The sequence below is a fragment of the Pteropus medius genome, unplaced genomic scaffold, assembly GCF_902729225.1.
Source record: "Pteropus medius unplaced genomic scaffold, Ma_sr-lr_union100, whole genome shotgun sequence".
Classification (NCBI taxonomy): domain Eukaryota; kingdom Metazoa; phylum Chordata; class Mammalia; order Chiroptera; family Pteropodidae; genus Pteropus; species Pteropus medius.
The window spans coordinates 19,950,697-19,972,062 of record NW_024344370.1 but is presented as its reverse complement, the minus strand read 5'-3'; positions in this window follow the sequence as shown (position 1 = coordinate 19,972,062).

The window sequence follows — 21,366 nt, the reverse complement described above, 5'->3', positions numbered from 1 at the left end:
CCCCCCCACACACACACACATAACTATGCCCAGTTTGGGCAGGAATCACAAGTTAAGAGTGCATTTAGTCTCTGTATCAGAAATACAGATGTTATTAGCACTTTAATTAGAGATGATGTCGTTAGAGGACAAGCTCTTTTCTGTGGACATGTATATGTGACCCAGACAGCCCAGCCATCATCCATGATGTTCTCATAGTTTATAGCCACACAAAGGGGTGTTCTAAATCTGGTACCGTCCCACAATCTGAGTTCTGTTCATTGATTGGAGAGATTTCACCAGCTTTCAGTTTGGCACAGCTAGTGTTGATATGTTGAGGCTAAAACAGCTTCGCAGCAGACAGTATCAGGTTTCAGCTTAGAGTCAAGTCCAGACAATAAGGATTTGTGTTGTTAATCAATGTCACCCCAATAATTTAAAAAATCAGTATCTTTCTTTCAGCAACAGCAAAGCCAAGACACTGTACAGGGACAGAAAGCTGTTTCAAGTCCAAATGATAAGCAAGGCTTTCCTAAGCCCTTTTTATCTTGTCAGTGTTAGAGCTCAAATTGACTTGTTCAAAAATATGCATAGCAAGTTATAAAATTATTAGCCACTAAGAGTCATACAGCCAATGTAACAAGTATTCATTAACAATTAAAAGCTGCTTCTTAAAACTTCAGTTCTGTCTTCATCACTTTTTATGCTGTCTCCCTTTTGCCAAAGGCTCTGATAGGCAAAAATAATAATTAAAATGATCAGTTATAGGAACTTGTTCCATTTCGAATACTCAAAGCATTTTAATTTCAAACTGCTCACTGGTGACAAAAGGCAAGGGAGTTGTGTCCCATTAAGTTTTTCTGTGATGCTTTTCTCTGACTGAGATGATTCCTCTAGCACTTATGATATTACAGACATTTAACATGTTATATCACTTTTATCATATATCCAGATACAATAGACAAAAAATAAAAAGAAAATTAAAAATTATTTTCCCTTCATTAGAAGTTTACTCAAACCCCCAGCAGTAATTTAGAATTCACAGGGTTAACATTACAGCTGCAGGGAGATAGGTGTTAGAAAGCAAAACAAGAGGAGAGCTACTGAAACAACAGCTATTAGGCTGAGGAAATGACTAGAGTGTTTCTCACTCTCTTTTTTCACATTTATCTAAAACTTTGCTGGAGCCCTGGAAACTGATTTAAGCTTTTTTTCTCCCTTGCTTAAAGGAAATAGCAACACAGACTTTTTAAAAATATTTTTGGCCCATCCAAAGCTCACATTTGGGAATTCAAGGGCCCTATCACCTCTCACATAGAAGAAAGAACGAAAACCAAAGACATCACCTGGGGACACTTTTCCCCCACTTTAACCAGCATGGCCATAAACAGCCAGGTGATCTAACATGCCAACTCTCCCAGGAATTTTTAAATTCCATAGGTAAATTTTACCTTTCACAACAGACTGTATCTTAGTTGCTATTTCATACTATGGATGATTCCAGAGCCACCCAAACAACAAAGTTCTGTTATCTTCTGCACTTTCACTTTTTCTTTAGCCAAAATACAATTGCTTTTTTCATATTCCAATAAGTCATCATTATTTTAATAAATCCCACTTCTGATTTAAATTGTGTCAGAGTTTCCCAAGTCAATCCCCAGGTTTGATGATTCACAGGAGGACTTATAGGGCTCGCCTTGCTGCTGTGTTCATGGCTATGATGTATTTCAGTGAAAATCAGCAAAGAGCAAAAGTAGATAGGGCAAAGTCCAGAGGAAACCAGATGCAAGGTTCCAAGAGTCCTTTCCTAGTGGAGTCACAAAGGGTGCATGTAATTCCTTCAACAACAAATATGGCAACATTTGTGAAATGTCTACCAGGGAAGCTTATTAGTGATTCAGTGCCTAGGATTTTTATTGAGAGTTAGTCATATGCGTATTCTCTGCCTAGCACGTACCAAAATTCCAGACTCTTGGAAGAAAGATGCTCAGCATAACCCATATCAGTTGTACAGACAGTTTAGGCATGATGAGTCATTCCTGTCAGTTTGGGGAATATTGAGTATCCTCACCAAATCCAAGTTCCTAGATGCCAACAAAGGTCCAACCTTGCAAGCTGGCCTTTGTAAAGATAATAGCATCAGGCCTGCTATGTTAACTCTTATCTGGACACTTGTCTTGTATCTACAAATTTTTCACCCTTTGTGTTTAGGTATAACAGTAGAGCTGAGTAAAAAAAAGAGACTAGAATGGTTCACTGTCATCTCCTCCCCTCCAATGTAAACTGCTCTCATTTCCAAAATAAACTTCACCATCATATCTCTCATCTCATTCTCTTTCTTTTCTCCCCTCCCACTGTCTCTTTCATATATACACACGTACACAGTAGACATACATATTTTATTGATGTAAATATAAAGGCATTAATGAAGAGAAACGGGAATGAATTATGAAGCAAATTTCATGCATTAAGTGAAATTAAATTAGAACCCCTCTCCAAATAAATTCAGGACATCACTTTGCCTCTTACATATCACTCATCACCCAACATCCTGAACACCTAGATATCTGATATATAGCTGGAAAGACTACCTAACTTGACATAAATTTTGTGGGAAATTAGATAGGGCTGAATGAAACTAGAGTAAAATCTATATTTTGATTTCTTTACATTAGTAATCTGATGTAATACTAACTTCAGGAATTTAGGAAAATGCATATGTAAATATCTTTTTCTGAGAAAAGATTACAAGTGTTATCAGAATTTTAGTTTCTTTGTTTCAGGATTCTGTTCAGGATTTCTGTATCTTAGATTTATCTGATACACATTCAATATGCTTAATATTTATTTAAGGTGATCCAAATTAAATACAACTTGAATTGGTTAAATAAACTATGGTCTATCCATACAGTGTAATAGTATATTTATAAAATCGAGAGGCATTCACAATATACTGCTAAATGAGAAAAGTAAGTAACTAACCTGTATACATTCAACAAATATTTCTTGAGCCTTATCTGTTATGCTGTTCTACAGTCTAGGATACTGTAGTCACCAAAACAGGAAAAAAGAGAGATTCTTGTCTTAATATAGTTTACATTTTAATGAGGAGAGACATTAAACATAATAAATATTAATAAATTATATAGTATTTTATTAGGCATCAAAAGTTATGAATAAAAAGAAAGCAGGAAAGAAAGACAAGAAGTGCTAGGGAGGCTGGCAGTTTTGAACAAGATGATCAGGAAAGGCGTCAGTGAGAAGATAACATTTAAGGAAATTCTTAAAGTTAAGAAGCTAGCCACACAGATATCTGAGAAAAGGGCACTCTAGGACAAGGAAGCAGAAAATTAAAAGGCTAAAGTGAGTAAGTGAGGGGAGAATTACAGGTGATGGGGATTTGGGTATTGTAGGGTCATTGTAGGCTTTCGCAAGGTCTTTGGCTTTTACTCTGAGATGTGAACAATTGAAAGTCTTTACAGAGGTATGACGTAATTTTACTTGTGTTTTAATAGAATCACCCTGGCTCTCTGTTGAGAATAGATTGTAAATGTACAAGGATAGTCCCAAGTAGACTATTTAGAAGGCAATTTTAATGATCTAGGTAAGAAATGATAGGGGCTTGTACCAAATTGATAGCAGTGGAGGTGGTGAGTACTGGTCAGATTGGTCATATGTTTTTAAAATTAGAGGCAACAGGATTTTTTTTTTTTGAGATTTGGATGTAGAGTAAAATAAAAAAGGGGGCTAAGGATATCAAGAGTCAACATAAATATTTCCCATTAACTATAATGGGATAAACTAAAAAGCAAGTTTATGGTCAGGATGCGGGGAGAAAACTAGGAGACTATGTTTAGATATGTTAATATTGAGATATCAAACAGTCAAGAAGTATCAAATAGGCAATGGCATATATAACTCTAAAATTAAGGAGAGCAGTCTTGGCTGTAAAAATACATTTATGGTAGATATTAATAATAGATTAATTAAAATAGGTTAATAATAGATTAATTGATTGATATTTAGATATCTCTAAATAATATCGTCAAAGGATATATTGTAGAGAAGAGAAGAATTTCAAAGGCTGCTTTATGGAGCAATCAAAGGTTAAGATGTCAGGGAGATGAGGAAGAACTAACAGAGAGTAAAAAGAGTAGCCAGTGAGAAAGGGGAAAAAAAATTCATACAAGTGAATATGGTACCCTGGAAGCCAAGTGAAGACAACATTTCAAGAAAAATAAAGTAATTAACTGTATTATGTAAATGATAGGTAAAAAGATAAGGGATAAGCATTAACCATTGGATTTATGAATATGAAGGTCACTGATGAACATCATAAAACATTTTAAATTGAATATTGATGACAGAAGTTTGATTATAGTGAAATTTAAGAATTCAGTAGAAACATGGTGGTAAATTAGTTCTAAATTTTTCCACTTTTCCTCCTGGAAACTATAGAGAGTAACAAGAAGAGATAAACTTCCACAAACTAAATATTAAGTGAAATTAGAATACAAAATCTATAAAGATATGTTGCCAGTATTGAGAGTCAAAGTGTACCACTACGAAAATTATCAATGCACAGAGAAGGAACAGCAAAAGAAGAAAGAAACAATGAAACTACAAAACATTCAGAAAACAAAAAGATATCATTAGTAAGTACATGCATATCAATAATTACTTTAAAATTAAATGATTAAATTTTCCATTCATGAGGTATAAACTGGCTGAATTGAGTGAAAAAAAACAAAACCCAACTTATGCTGCCTGAATGAGATTCACTTTAGCTTTAAAGACACACAAAGACTGAAAATGAAGTCATGGAAAAAGGTATTCCATGCAAATGGAAACCAAAAGAGAGCAAGGATAGCTAGACTTATATCAGACAAAATAGACTTTATATAGGCAACAATACTATATAGTAGGGGATTTTAGCACTCCACTTTCAATAATGGATAAATCATTCAGATGAAAATTAATAAGAGAACATTGGACTTGAACTGTCCTTTAGACTAAATAAAACTATCGGGCATATACAGAACAGTCCATCAAACAGCAGCAAAATGCACGTTCTTCTTGAATGCACATGGAACATTACTCAGGATAGATCATATATTAGGTCTCAAAAAGTCTTAGTAAATTTAAGAAGAATGAAACCATACCAAGAATCTTTTTTGAATACAGTGGTACGAAACTAGAATTCAATAACAGGAGGAAAATTGGAAAATTCAGTTTGTGCGGAAATGAAACAACACACTTATAAACAACCAATGGGCCAAAAAATGTATCTAAAGTGAAATAAAAAAATAATATCTTGAAACAAAAGAAAATGAAAACACAGCATACAAAATCTGTGGGATGCTTCAAAAGCAATTCTGAGAGAGAAGTTTATAGCAATAAATGCAGATATTAATAGATAGACCTCAAATATATAACTAAATTTACAACTCAAAGAATTAGAAAAAGAATAAACTAAACCCAAACTTAGCAGAAGGAAAGAACTAACAAATATCACAGGAGAAATAAATGAAATGGAGAGCAGAAAAATGATTTTTAAAAATCAACTAAACAAAGAATTGTTTTTCTAGGAAAACAGTTTTACACACCTTTAACCAGACTCACAAAGTAAAAAAGAGAGAAGACTCAGATAAAATCAGAAAGGAAACAGGAGACATTACAAATGATACTACAGAAATACATAGGATCATAAGAGACAACTATGAACAATTATATGCCAACAAATTGGATAACGTAAAAGAAAGTGGATACATTCCTAGAGACATACAATCTACCAAAACTGAATAAGGAAGAAATAGAAAATATCCATATACCAATGTGAGTAAGGACATTGAATCAGTAATCAAAAATCACCCAACACCAAAAACCTCAGTACCAGATGGCTTCACTGGTAAATTATACCAAATATTTAAAGAAGAATCACCTCCAATCCTTCTCAAATGCTGCCCAAATTTTGAAGAGAATGGAAAACTTCCAAACTAATTTTACAAAGACAGCATTATACTGATACCAAGGCCAGATAAGGACACTATAAAAAAAACTATTGACCACAAACCCAGATGACTATAGATATGAAAATTTCCAAAAAAATATTAGCAAAACAGAATTAAACAACACATTAAAAGTATTATACATTATGGCCATCTGGGATTTATCCCTTGGATACAAAGATGGTTCAAGACATATGTCAATAAATGTGATATGCCATATTAACAGAATGATAGATAAAAATTATACGATCATCAAAATAGATGTAGCAAACGCATCTGACAAAATAAATCATATTTTCACATAGTTAAATAGTAAACATAAACCCAAATATATCAACGATTACATAAAATTAAATTGGACTAGATTTTAAGAAAACTACAATTAAATTACAGAAACAGTAAGACAGAATTAAGAAATAACACAACTATACGCTGTTGAAAATATTCTATTATTTCTACTCTATTAATAGAAAAAAATTGACCTCCACATACCCCTATAGCTACCTAACACAAACAGTCCTTCGCTCCCACTGGACCCTAAAATAACATTGATCCTACCATGTTTTCTCTGTTTATCACCCCTAGAATCTTCATGTCTTTTCTCATCAAGCTTTAATTCCCATTTCTCTGCTTATATTTAAGTCAAAAGTCAAGAGGTGTAAATAACGAGCTATCTTCAATTCCTCTCATTTTGGTCTCTTCCTCTTTTAAGTTTATTTTATTTTAATAAGTTTTTCATTTGCTTTATTCAAAGATCAAAATCATATAAAATTTATTCATTGAGAAGTCTCATTCTTAGTCAGTTACTCCATTCCACATTTTTTTCTCTCCCTCTATAAATTGTTTGTGTATATTAGTATTTCTTTATTCAAATACAAATGGCTAGTAAGTGGTCTGTTCAGATTTTCTATATCTTCTTGATTCAGTCTTGGAAAATTGTATGTTTCTAGGAATTTATCCATTTCTTCCAGATTGTCAGATTTGTTGATATATAACTTAGTAGTGTTTTCTTATAATTCCTTGTATTTCTGTGTTGTTAGTTGTCACTTCTCTTTCATTTCTGATATTTCGACCCTCTCTTTTTTTCTTGTCGGTTCTGGTTAAATATTTATTTTGTTTATCTTTTCAAAAAAACAGCTCTTGGTTTCATAGATCTTTTGTATTGTTTTTTAGACTCTATTTATTTCCACTCTGATTTTTATGATTTCCTTTCTTCTACTGACTTTGGGCTTTGTTTGTTGTTTTTTTCTAGTTCCTTTAACTGTAAGGTTAGATCATTTATTTGAGATTTTTCTTGTTTTTTGAGGTAGGCCGGTATTGCTATGAATTTCTCTCATAGGAGTTCTTTCACAGTATTTTCAGTTGTGTTTTCATTTTCATTTGTCTTGAGGTTTTTTTTTCTGATCTCATGAGTTAATCCATTTATTGTTTAGTAGCATGTTATTTAGCCTCTAAGTGTTTGTGTGTTTTTCGTTTTTTTTTTAAATTGATTTCTAGTTTTATACCATTGTGGGTTTCAATCTCCTTGCTAAAGAACTCACTCTGCTCATCTAGTTGTTTTTCTTCAATTCCTGAAATTGTTGATATGAATTTTTTTGCATCTCACTGAATTTTTTCAGAAGTACCATCCTGAATTCTCTGTCATTTAAGTTGCATATTTCTATGTCTTTAAGTTTATTTTCTGGAGATGTTTCTCTTTCTTTATGAGATGCCTTGTCACCTTGGTTGTTCATGGTGTTTAATAGACTTTCTCCGCCTGGGCATTAATGGATGTGTATTCTGCTGTTTTTCCAGAAAGAAGATTTATTATATAAAAGTCTCTCTTTCGCCTGTTGCAAAGAAGGTGTTTTTATTTTGGTTTCCAGTAGGTGGCATCTAATCCTCTTGAATCTCTGCTTTATATAAAGTGTTAATAATGTTTTTTTTTTTTCCCTTATAGATATTCAATCATGCTCGTTACCCTCGGTATTAGTCCCTGTCAGTGTTAGCGACAGTTTCAGTTGCTTTTGCTCTAATTCCCCTGGGGCTCCACAGTATTTGGTCTTGGAGGATGTGAGATGGAGGGAGGGCGCACTCTGGTTGGTAGGTAAGGGTTGCTGCTAGTCTTCCTGTTTCAGTCTCACACTTTGCACCCATGGCTGCTAAGACTCAGCTGTTGCCCCTCTGCAGTTAGTTCCCACTCCGCTCTCTGCCCTGATCCCTGGGCTCCACTTTGTGGAGTTCACAGATCCCTCCAGCAGGGATGTTCGGGAAACCAGCCACAATTTCTCTCCTCCCTGTCCCCCTGAAGTGATCTCTGGCTGCAAGACTCTTGCCTTTCTGACCCCTGGAAACTCTTATGTGTAGATCACTTGCTCAGAGGTACTTGTGTGCAGGTACTTGTCCCATTCCCATTGGGTGTTTTTGGCTCCTTTGTTGATTGTAAGTTGACCATATGTAGCCAGTTAATTATGGACACCTTCTTCTGTTCCCCTGGTCTGTGTCTAATTTTAGGGGTAGTACAGTATTGTTTTAATTACTATAGCTTTGTAGTATAGTTTGAATTCACAAAGTATAATGTCTCTAGTTTTGTTTTTCTTTCTTATGATTACTTAGGCTATCCAGCATCTTTTATGATCGCTTACAAATTTTAGGATTGTTTTTATATTTCTGTGAAAAACGCCATTAGAATTTTGATAGGTATTGCATTAAATCTATAGATGGCTTTGGGTGGTATGAACATTTTAACAATGTTAATTTTTCTGATCCATGGAAACACACAAATGGAAACACGGGATGTATTTCCATTTGTTTCTGTCTTTTTGATTGCTTTCAAAACGTTTATAAATTTTGTTGTACAGATATTTCACTTCTTGGTTAAATTTATTCCTAAGTATTTTATTGTTGCTTAAGCTATCCTAAAAGTGATAGTTTTTTTTAAATTTCTTTTTCAGAGGTTTCATTGTTAGTGTTTAGAAATGAAACTGATTTCTATACATTGATTTGATATCCTGCAACTTTATTAAATCCTTTGATTACTTCTGTGAGTCTTTTTTTTTTTTTTCGGTTGTCTTTAGGATTTTCTACATATAAAATCATATCAACTGCAAATAAGGATTATTTTATTTCTTCCTTTCTCATTTATATGTCTTTTGTTTCTTTGTTTTGCCTAAGTACTCTAGCTAGGATTTCCAGTAATATATTGAATAAGAGTGGTGAGATTGGGCATCCTTCTCTTGTTCTTGATCTTAGAGTAAAAGCTTTCAGTTTGTCACTTTGAATGTAATGTTAGCTGCAGGTTTGTCATACATGGTGTTTATTATGATAAAATATGTTCTTTCTATACCAAAAATTATGAAGGTTTTTATCCTGAAAAAAAAAGTTATATTTGGTCAAATTTTTCTTCATTTATGGAGTTGATCATATAATTTTTTAGATGAAAACATCTTTTAATATTATCCAAGGAAATTCAGTGTATTAAAAAAAACCTAATTTTACCAAGTGACAGTTTCCCCAGGATTATAGATTTCAGAAAATCTATGAATTCACAATCACATTGGTTGACAGAAGAAAAACAGTCATTTCAATACACATTGAAAATAATGAAAATTCTTAGAAAGCTAGAAATAAAGAATTTTATAACCTAATAAAACCTATATAGAAGTCCCCAACAAGTGATATATTTAATGGATAAATTAAACATATTTCTTCTGAAGTCATAAGCAAAATACTTGTGCTTTGTATAAATGATACTTACGAACACAGTACATACTAGTCTAGCCAGTAGAAAAGGAAAGAAAATAGGAGAGGAAAAAATGGCATAGATGATAGAGGCTCTGTTAATCCCTCTGGCGACCAAATCAAAGTTGTGACAGAGACAAGAAGCAAACAGCAAAAAAATTGCCTGGGATCTAGATGAACAAGCCATACAGCTAGGGAGAGAACTAAGAAATCACCCTGCAACTGCAGAAGTGTGCAGACTCAGTGCAGCCATAGTGGAGAAGTCATCAAACTGGATAACAAAGGTCACTCTGCCCAGAAGATTCCCTGAAACTCCACTTCTCCCAACTAGCAGCCCCACCCAAGCCATATCTTGGTGTGTCTTTGCTTAGTCGGATTCCCCTTGCTGAGCAGCGCCTAGACTCACTGATGGCAGTTGGCCTCAGTTTATGGTGTGGCCTTTTGAGGCAACTATAAGTGGAACATCTATGGATTGCTTGCCAAATCTTAACATGTGGCCCTGGAGGAGCGCATACTGGGGATAAACTTGGCCTGCAACTGAACCCCTCTCAGGACTGTGCCACTGGACACCTACCACACAAAGCCACACTAATAAGACCGTGAGAGTTGAGAGCTTTGCTTAGTACATAGAAACAGACATAGAAACACAGCCAAAATGGGAAGACAAAGAAGCAGAAACCATCTGAGAGAAAAGAACAGAGATCCAGAAATAATGGAGTCAAGCAATCTAACGGATGCAGAGTTCAGAACACTGGTTATAAAGATGCTCAATGAACTTAGGAGAAATGTAGAAGAATTTAGTGAGAACTTTAACAAAGAGATTAAAAAACATAAAAAATGGAAATGGAAATTATAAAAGGGAAACAGTCTGAAATGAAGAACATATTATCTGAGATGATAAGTACATTAAATGGAATAAACAGAGTGAATAAACGACCTATATAGAGGATGAGAAAGCCAAGGACACTCAATCAGAATGGCAAGAAAAAAGAAGCCAAGTCTAAAATAATAATTTAAGGAGCTCATGGGACACTATTAAATGTAAAAGTATCCATGTCATATGGGTACTGGAACAAAAACAAGATGTTGAAGAGCTATTTAAAGAAATAATGATGGAAAACTTCCCTCACCTGGTGAAGGAAATAGACATACAACTCCAGGAAACTCAGAGTCCCAAAAACCAGGAACCCAAAGAGACCCACATCAAGACACATCATAATTAAAATGCCAAAGGTTAAGTGCAAAGAGAGAATCTTAAAAGCAGCAAAAGAAAAGCAGTTAGTTACCTACAATGGAGCACCCATAAGACTGGCAGCTGATTTCTCAAAAGAATCTACGGAGGCCCAAAGGGACTGACACAAAATATTCAATGTAATGAAAACCCAGGATCTACAATAGAAAATTATTTATCTATCAAAGCTCTCATTTAGAGCTGAAAGACAGATAAAGAGCTTCCCAGACAAAAATAAGCTAAAGGAATTTATCATCACCAAGCCAGTGTTACAGGAAATATTGGAGAGACTTCTTTAAGAAGAAAACACATGTATCAAAACAGGCATAAAGAATGATAATAATTACATTCCTATCAACAAGTACCTCAAATGGCAAAGTAAGTTCTCTAACCAAAAGATAGAATGGCTGATGGATAAGAAAACAAGACCCCTACATAAGCTACCTACATGAGACTCACTTCAGATTAAGACGCACACAAACTAAAAGGAGGAGGATGGAGAAAGATGTAGTCTTGATGGACCTAGAGGGTATAGTGCCGAATGAAATGGGTCAGATAGAAAAAGACAAATATCGCATGATTTTATGTACATGTAGAATCTAAAAAACAAAATCAACAACAAAGTGGAATATTTAGAGGGATACTAGATGGGAAGGAGATTGAGCGAGTGGGGGCGGGCAAAGAAAAGGCAAAGGGATTAAGAGATACAAATGGATAGTTGCAGAATAGACATGGAGATGTAGAGTGTAGCATGGGGAAGATGGTTAATAATGTAATAAATACATAAGGGGGAAGAGGGGTTCTAGATTTAGTGGGGTGATCCCTTTGCAAGTTATGTGGATCTCTGATCACTATACTATGCAACTGAAACTGGTGTATTACTATATGCCAACTATAATTTTTAAAAACTCATTAAATTGTACAACAGAAATACAAGCAACTAATTGTCTATTATATTTCAATAAAGATGGAAAAAATATATAAGATAACTAGATATCATTTATGTTACTTTTCTAGTATAGCTTCTTTGCAAATAGTTCCAGAAATATGCATGACAGCTTATTATACCAAATATTAATAAAGTTGTTCTTACATAGCGGAATTTTTTAATGTTCCATATAATAAACTAACATGTGCATTTTTGGAACTATTTGCAAATGTTTAACCACTATGCCGTATAACTGAAACTAATATAAAATAATCTTGAATGTCAATTGTAATTGCAAAATAAAAAAAACTATTAAAACATTCTTATAAAATTGCTTAATTTTATTTTTTACACATTAATTACTAATAAAAATGTTTAAGAAAAAAGGAAAGAATAAAAATTGATATGGAGGAGAATAATTGTAATTATTTCCTGATGATACTATCATGTACATTAAAATCCAAGAGAATTAATAAGGAAATTAGCCACACCAATAAAAATATTCAGCAAGATTTCCTGGTATATGATCAACATATAAAAGTAGTAAGATTCTTGTATACCAGTAATAATCTATTAGAAAATATAATAAAAAATAAGATACCATTACATGCCATAATGCATGCAATTAATTTAATGAAATGCACAAGAACTTTATAAAAATTATTAAACTTTAGTAAAGGACAAGAAAGAAAATCCAAATAAATATTAAAAATATACAGTTTATGAATTTTCTTTGTAAAAAATATCATTTTTTCCATTTTTTAGCATTTTATTTTATGATTAATTTTGTGTATAAAATACATTGGTTAGACATTTATATAGTTTATGAAACAATCCCAGTGATTGCTATATTTCCCCACTAGCTCTACACATAGCCATTACATTACTGATGACTGCATTCCTTATGTCATGTTCCCCATCCCTGTGACCATCTATCAACGACTAGTTTGTAATTCTTTAAACCTTCATCCCTTTCTCCCAGCCCCCAAACACCTTCCCCTCTGGCCATTACCATGTCATCCTCTATATTTGTGAGATGTTTTTGAAATTTCTTTTGGTTCTTTAGATTCCACATATAAGTGAAACCATATGGTTGGTATCTTTCTCTGTCTGACTTATTTCACTCAGCATAATAACCTCTAGTTCCTTCCATGTCATTGCAAATAGCAGGATTTCATTTTTATGGCTGAGTAATATTATATTGTATATATGAACCATAACCTCTTTATCCAATCATCTGTTGATGGGCATTTAGTTTGCTTCCGTATCTTGGTTATTGTAAATAGCACTGTCATGAGCATAGGGATGCATAGATCTTCACAAATTATTGTTTTGGTTTTCTTTAGATTAGTACCCAGAGGTACAATTGCTGCGTCAAAAGGTAAATTCATTTTTAACTTTTTGAGGAACCTCCAGACTGTTTTCCATAATGGCTGTAACAATTTGCAATCCTATCAACAGTGTATAAGGGTTCCCTTTTCTCCACATCCTTGCCAACGCCTGTTCTTCTTTGATTTATTGATGATAGCCATTCTGACAGGTGTCAGGTGATATCTCATTGTGGTTTTAATTTGCATTTCTTTGATGATTCGTGACATTGAGCATCCTTTCGTATGTCTATTGGCCATCTGTATTTCCTCTTTGGAAAAATATCTTTTTAGATCTGCCCATTTTTTAATTGAACTGTTTGTTTTCACTTTGTTGTTGTTGTTAAGTTGTATGAGTTCTTTATATATTTTGGATATTAACCCCTAAGTGAATATCTTCTATTCTTGTATACAGTATAAGAAGATGGTCCAGTTTCTTTTTTTTTTTTTTGCATATGTCTGTCCAGTTTTCCCAACACCATTTATTGAAGAGACTGTCTTTACCCCATTGTATATTTTTGCCTCATTTCTCATATTAAATGAGCATATAGACATGGATTTATTTCTGGGCACTCTATTCTGTTCCACTGATCAATGTATCTATGTTTATGCCAGTATCATGCTGTTTTGATTACTATATCCTTGTAGTATAGTTTGATATCAGGTAGTATACCTCCAACTTTGTTCTTCTCTTTCAAGATTGCCATGGCTATTTGGGATCTTTTGTGGTTCCATATAAATTTTAGGATAATTTGTTCTAGCTCTCTGAAAACTGCCATTGGTATTTTGATAGGGATTGCATTGAATCTATAGATTGCTTTCGGTAGTATGGCTATTTTAATGATGTTGATTCATCCTACCCATGAGCACGGTATATGCTTTCATTTATTTGTATCTTATTCAATTTCTTTTTTCAATGACATAATCATCTGAGAACAGAACTTTTATCTATTTCATTGATTTGATTCTTAGATATTTTATGGGTTTTAATGCAATTGTAAATGGGATTGCTTTCTTAATTTATCTTTCTGAAAGTTCATCATTGGTGTATAAAAATGCCACTGACTTCTGAATATTAATTTTTTATCTGGTTACTTTGCTGAATTCGTTGATCAGTTCTAACAGATTTTTTTTTTCATGGAATCCTTAGGGTTCTCTAAATATAGTATCATGTCTTCTGCAAATAATGACAGTTTTACTTCATCCTTTCCAATTTGGATACTCTTTCTTATCTGATTGTTGTGGCTAGGACTTCCAATACAATGTTGAACAGAAGTGATAAAAGTGAGCATCCCTGTCTTGTTCCTGATCTTAAGGAAAATGCTTTTAGCCTTTCCCCATTGAGTATGATGTTAGCTGTAGGTTTGTCATATAAGGTCTTTATTATACTGAGATATGTTCCCTCTATTCCCACTTTGCTGAGAGTTTTTATCATAAATGGATGCTGGATGCTCTATTCCCACTTTGCTGAGAGTTTTTATCATAAATGGATGCTGGATGCTTTTTTTCCTGCACATATTGATATAAGCATATGATTTTTATTTTTTATGTGTTAATGTGGTATAGTACATTAATCGATTTGTGGATATTGAACCAACTTTGCATCCCAGGAATAAATCCAATTTGATCATGACGTATGACATTTATAATGTACTGCTGAATTCAGTTTGCTAATATTTTGTTGAGGATTTTTGCATCAATGTTCATAAGAGATATTAGCCTATAGTTTTCTTTTTTTTTGTAATGTCTTTTTCTGTTTTTGAAATCAAGATAATGGTGGTCTCATAATAGGAATTAGAGAGCCTTCCTTCTTCTTGAATTTTTTGTGATAGTTTGAGGATAATAGGTGTTAATTTTTCTTTGAATGGCCAAATTTGGTTATGAAGCGATCTGGTCCAGGACTTTTGTTTTGGGAGAGTTTTTGATTATTGATTTGATTTTGTTGGTGGTAATCAGTCAGTTCTTATTTTCTGTTTCTTCATAGTCTTGGAAGATTATATGTTTCTGGGAATATATCTAGTTCTAGATTGTCCAATTTATTATATATAATTGTCCCTAGTATTTTCTTATAATTCTTTGTAATTTTGTGGAGTAGTAGCTACTTCTCTTTCATTTCTAATTTTATTTGTGTCTTCTCTCTTTTTTCCTTGATGAGTCTGGTTAAGGGTTTGTCAAATTTGTTTATACTTTAAAAAAACCAGCTCTTTTTATTAGCCTTTTGTATTGGTTTTCTAGACTCTATTTTGTTTATTCTATTTCTGCTCTGATCTTTATTATTTCCTTCCTTCTACTTACTTTTTGGCTTTTTTTTTTTTTTTATGTTCTTTTCTAGTTCTTTTAAGTGTAAGGTGAGATTGTTTATTTGAGCTTTTTCTTATTTTTTTGAGGTAGGCTTTTATTGCTATGAATTTCCCTCTTAGGACTGCTTTCACTGTATCCCATAGATTTTGAGTGGTTGTGTTTTCATTTTCATTTGTCTCTAGGTATCTTTTGATTTCTTCTTTGATTTCATCGTTAACCCATTCATTGTTTAGTAGCATATTATTTAGACTCCATGTATTTGAGTCTTTCCAGTTCTTTTCTTGTAGTTGATTTCTAGTTTCATAACATTGTGATCGGAGAAGACGTTTGGTATGATTTCAATCTCTTTAAATGTATTGATACTTGTTTTGTGGCTTAACATGTGGTCTGTCCTGAAAAATGTTCCATGTGCACTTGAGAAGAATGTATATTTTGCTTCTTTGGGGTGAAATACTCTGAAAACATCTATTAAATCCATCTAGCCTAGTATGTCATTTAAGCTCACTGTTTCTTTGTTTTTTTCTCTGAAGGATATGTCCATTAGTGTCAACGTGGTATTAAAATATCCAACTATGAGTGTATTACTGTTGATCTCTCCTTTTATGTCAGTCAATAATTGCTTTATGTATGTAGGTGCCCCTATGTTGAGTGTATATATGTTTTGTAGGGTTATGTCCTCTTGATGTATTGATTCTTTCATCATTATGTAATGCCCTTCTTTGTCTCTTATTATAGCCTTTGTTTTAAAGTCTATTTTGTCTGATATAGGTATTGCTTCCCCAGTTTTTTTTTTTTCATGAAATATCTTTGCATCCTTTACTTTCTGGTCTGTGTCATTTGTTGGGGGTCTTGTAACAGCATATGTATTGGGTCTTAATACATTCACTACTCCTATGTCTTTGATTGGAATATTTAATCCATTTACATTGAAAGTGACTGTTGATAGGTACAGAGTTATTACCATTTTATTATTCATATTTATTTTTTTTGACAGAAGTCTCTTTAACATTTCTATAATACTGCCTTCTTGGTGATGAATTCCCTACGCTTTTCCTTGTCTTGGAATCTCTTCATCTCACACTCTTATTATTCTCCCATCGTCAGTATTTGTAACTTCCCTGAGAGGCAAATCTAAAATAGATGGGGTCCCAAGAGAACTTGGCACCCCCTCAAAGTGTGAGATTGAAAGGAGAGGAGAAAATTCCTGATTATTTTCAGATCTCTGGGGAGGCACTCCTACATTGGACCATCTAATAAGTCTGGGTCTTGGTAAAGGAGCATAGAAGTTTGTACATAGGGGATTTCTTCCCACTTTTCTTGTCTTTGGTAAAAAAGAAAAATCTAATCTGAGAGTGTGGCAGGTGCACTAACTGCTGCAGGCGGAACTGAAGAGGATTCACTCCCCTAAAAGAAAATGTGTGCTGGCAGGTTTTTCCCCTGCCTCCTGGTGCAGGGAAATAGGGAAACGTATGTGCGGCATGGGCCTGGATTAGTCGCTGCGGTCAGAAGGAGCAAATGCATCAGGGTTCTGGGCCCACTAATGTAGATGTTTACCTACAGGGAGGGAGAGAGGGAAGGAGAGAAAAGGGAAGATCTTCCTTGGAGTCCTGCACTGTATGGGACACAGGCCAGGGGACCTGATGCAGTCAGGGCTGGCCAACCTGTTGCATGGTTTTGAGAGATTTGGACTATTCTCTTGAGATTGCTCTGGCGTCCCAGAGCCAATCAAGAAATGAGAACAGGACAGACAGAGGATGAGTTAGGAGAGTTCAGTGGAGCTGCAACCATGACCCCACCTCCTCCCCAATAGAGTTCCCAGTGGAGAGGGAAGGGAAGGAGGAAAAGGCTAAGGGGCTGAGAGGAAGGACTAGAAGACTCCCGGGGCCTTAGTCATCCTGTTGTGACTGAAAGGTGCTGCACAATCTTTTAATTTGGAGTTTGGACAGGGTCCCTCAGCAGGTCTTCTGTGCAATTCCAGTGGTGACACTGAGTTAGTAAAGTTAGAGGAAGAAAAGTAAGAAAAGCAGACAGGACTGGTGGACTACTGCTCGGTTAGAGAACAGATCTCTTACTAGCCTCCTAGAAAGGCCAATTGATCTGCATGGCTTAGGGGAAACCCCAGCCACTCTGAGCTGAGAAGAGCCATGGCGAACTTGGGTGGGACAAGTTTTTGTCCTTTGATCTCTTTGTCATTGCCAGACTAAATGATGCAGGATGGCAAATTTTCCCTAGTGGAAGGGAGCCCAAGCTCTGCACTGAGAGAAAGAGAGAGTGTTTTGGTGGAGAGTGTGGAAAGAATTCAACACATGTGCCGAAGTTAGAGTCAAAAGGAAAGTTTATTTAAAAAGAAGTAACACTCCACAGACAGCGTGGTCTCTTCTCAGAGGCAAAGAGTGATAGCCTAACAGAGACTCAGAGGGACAGAGACAAAGAGACTAGGACAGTGAGAGAGGTAGAGAAAAGGCCCTAAGAGTAAAGGCACTGAGAAGGACCCTGGGTGTTTGGGGAATTCAGTTTATATATCATTTTGTAGTTCCTGTGAGTTACAGTTTAAAGACTGTTCACCCGTTTCCTTTTATGTAGACATACAGTGACAAAGGGGAAGGGGAAGCGTATGTAACATGAAAGGCCTGCTGGCAGTTCGAAGCCTTTAATCTATATGTTCCCTATGGTTATCTACAGGAAATGAATGATTTTATTTTGTATAGGGCAACAACTTAAAGACTCTGTTTTTACTGTTTTCCCTTCCACAGATGGGAGGAACGGGTTGTTAGTAATACCAGTAGAAATCTTCCTTTGTTCTGAAGGTGTTCTCCTGGCCTGGCTGCAGAGCTGATCAGCATATTACAGTCTCTGAATGTAGCTTTATTTAACATTTTAGTTCTCTTGCCTCCTTCCTGCATTAGTTGTCTGTTGGGAGGACATAAACCATGCCCCTGTGTTATTCCTTAGTCTTTGGGTCCCAAAATAGTTCACCTTTCTCTTACTACCTTTCAGAGTTCTTTAGTTGTCTCTTCTGCATTTTGACATAAAAAGGAAAATTTCTCTCTGAAGTATTGGACATTTATGTTACATGAATATAATAAGACTCCTTTTTTTCTCATTCAACTTTGTTTTAATGAGAAAATTAATGAGAAAATTAGAACAAAGTTTAATGGTCTCAAAATTCTGTGACAGATTTTTGGTCAAGTCGCTTCCATTTAAAAGTACTGATTTTAAAAACTAATAACTTAAAAATTACCACACATGCAAAAAGCCAGATGATCCTCAAAACATTCTCCTTTCCTTTGAAGGTTTTAGTATGCATTATAATCATTAACCAGTCTTTTACTATTAATCTTAAATGGCCATTGAGACAAACAGTTCTGAGACTGTTCTTCCACCACTGATTAAGACTGGGTTGACAGGCATTGGAGTCTCCTCTCAGAGGCAGAGAGTGAAAGAGCCTAAGAGAGACGTGGACAGTGAGAGAGACAGAGTAAAGAATACCGAGAGAAAGATAGTGAGAGGGACCTTGATCCTTGATCATGTGTTTTTTTTTTCTTTCATTCTATTGATATGGTATATCACATTTGTTGATTTGTGTATGTTGAACCATCCTTGCATCCAAGGAATAAATTCCACTTGGTCATTGTGTATAATACTTTAAATATGTTCTGCAATTCAGTTTGGTAATATTTTGTTGAGAATTTTTGCATCTTTATTAATCAGGGATATTTGTTTAGAGTTTTATTTTATTATAATGTCCTTATCTGGATTTGGTATCAGGGTAATGCTGGCATCATGAAATGAGTATGTAAGTGTTCCCTCCTATTCAAAATTTTGGAAGAGTTTGAGAAATATTAGCATTAATCCTTCTTTAAATGTTTGGTATAATTCACTAGTGCAGCCATCTGGTCCTGGGTTTTCTGTGTGTGTGTGTGTGTGTGTGTGTGTGTGTGTGTGTGTGTGTGTGTGTTTACTGATTCAATCTCTTCTTATTGGTCTGTGTAGATACTCTAATTCTTCCTGATTCAGTCTTGAAAGGTTGTGCATTTCTAGGAAATTATCCATTAATTCTAGGTTATCTAATTTGTTGGCATATGATTGTTCACAATAGTCTCTTATGATCCTATGTACTTTGATAGTATCAGCAGTAATGTCTCCAATTTCACTTCTAAAGCTAAAGATTTGTTTATTTTTTGACCAAAAAAATGAACTCAGCTTTCTCGATCCTTTCTATTTTTTTTCTTGCCTTTACTCTGATCTTTAGTATTTTCTTCTCTTTGCTAATTTTGGGTTTAATTTATTTCTTATGCTAAGTTTATTGGGATAAAAAGTTAGCCTGTTTATTTGAGGTCTTTCTAATTAATATACGCATTTATCACTATAATCTCTCTCTGTACTGTTTTTGAAGAATCTCGTAGGTTTTGGTATATTGTGTTTCTATTTTTATTTGTTTATAGATTTTTAAAATTTTTTCTTTTGATTTCTTCTTTGAAGCTGTGTGTAGCCTTTTGATTTCTACATATATGTGGGAGTTTTAAAAGTCCTTATTCCACCCTTTATAACCTCTTCCTTTTCAGAGTATCATCCTGTCTATTGTCCAAACTGTTGTCTCTTTCCCCAGGCTATATTGGACAACACTTGTGTCTTTATTTATTTTATTTTTTTATTTATTTTTTATTTTTTTATTATGGTGACATTGGTTAACAAAATCCAGTAAGTTTCAAATGTACAATTCAACAGTAAATCATATATATTTTGCAATGTATGTTCACCTCCCATAGTTAGATTTCTTTCTGTCACCATATATTTAACCCCTTTTGCCCCATCTAACTCCTTCCTCCTCTCGCATCCTCTGTTAACCACTAGTCTATTATCCATGTCCATGAGTCTCTGTTTGTTTGTTGCTTTTAGATTTATATCCCACGTATAAATGATATCATGTGGTTTTCTTTAAATGCTTTCAGCAAAAGCTGTCCAGGAAGCTGCGCAGCCATAGGAATGCTTTAAGTTGGGCAAAACAAAGGGAAGTTCTTGCAGCAATCCATCAGGGAGCTAGCAAAGATGTGGAAACCCACAGCAACAATTATTTGAGACTAAAGCATATATTGCTACCTCTCATACTAACAACCTGCACCATGAATGTAAGCTGACATTCTTATGCCAGCACGGATCTGGAATGTGGAAGATGATAGTTGGGCAGTTTAAAATTCAAGAGCACTTATTTTATTACAAAACAACAGCTCTTTTTTCGTCAAGCATTTCTCTATTTTTTTTTTATTTGTTCGGTTTTTTTTGTTTGTTTTTTGTTTTTTGTTTATTTTTTAAGTTTTTGATTCCATAGTTCTGGAAAAGTTTATTCTAACAGCTTTTGTCATCTAATGTCTTACTTTGTGGAAAGCTAGAGTTCTGGAGTGCCTTTACTCCATTTTCAGTGGTATCAGTCCTCTTGAGTATTTTTTAAAAGTAAAGATATATTCAAAGTTTATCAGTAATAACAACAAAAAATCAAAACTCAATTGTACAAGTGTTCTGATTTCTGTATAATAAATTTATATGCTTATCAATGTTTTATTAAAATATTTAATAGAAAATGTTTTGGAATCATGGCAATTTGGAGAATAGAACAACTTTCTGTAAAATTATTGCTGTCTTTTAACTAAGACAATCTTCAAGCTTAATATCTAACTCTGCCTAACTGATGTTAAGTTAGCAAACATCACTTTTTCAGTTATTTTCTTTTCTACTTTGCCTTGACTACTGACTTAGTATTTTCATCTTCCCAAATAAAATACAGGTGTCTCCTTTCATATAAATATCAAGTCTTTTTTCCAAAGTTAATGGCAT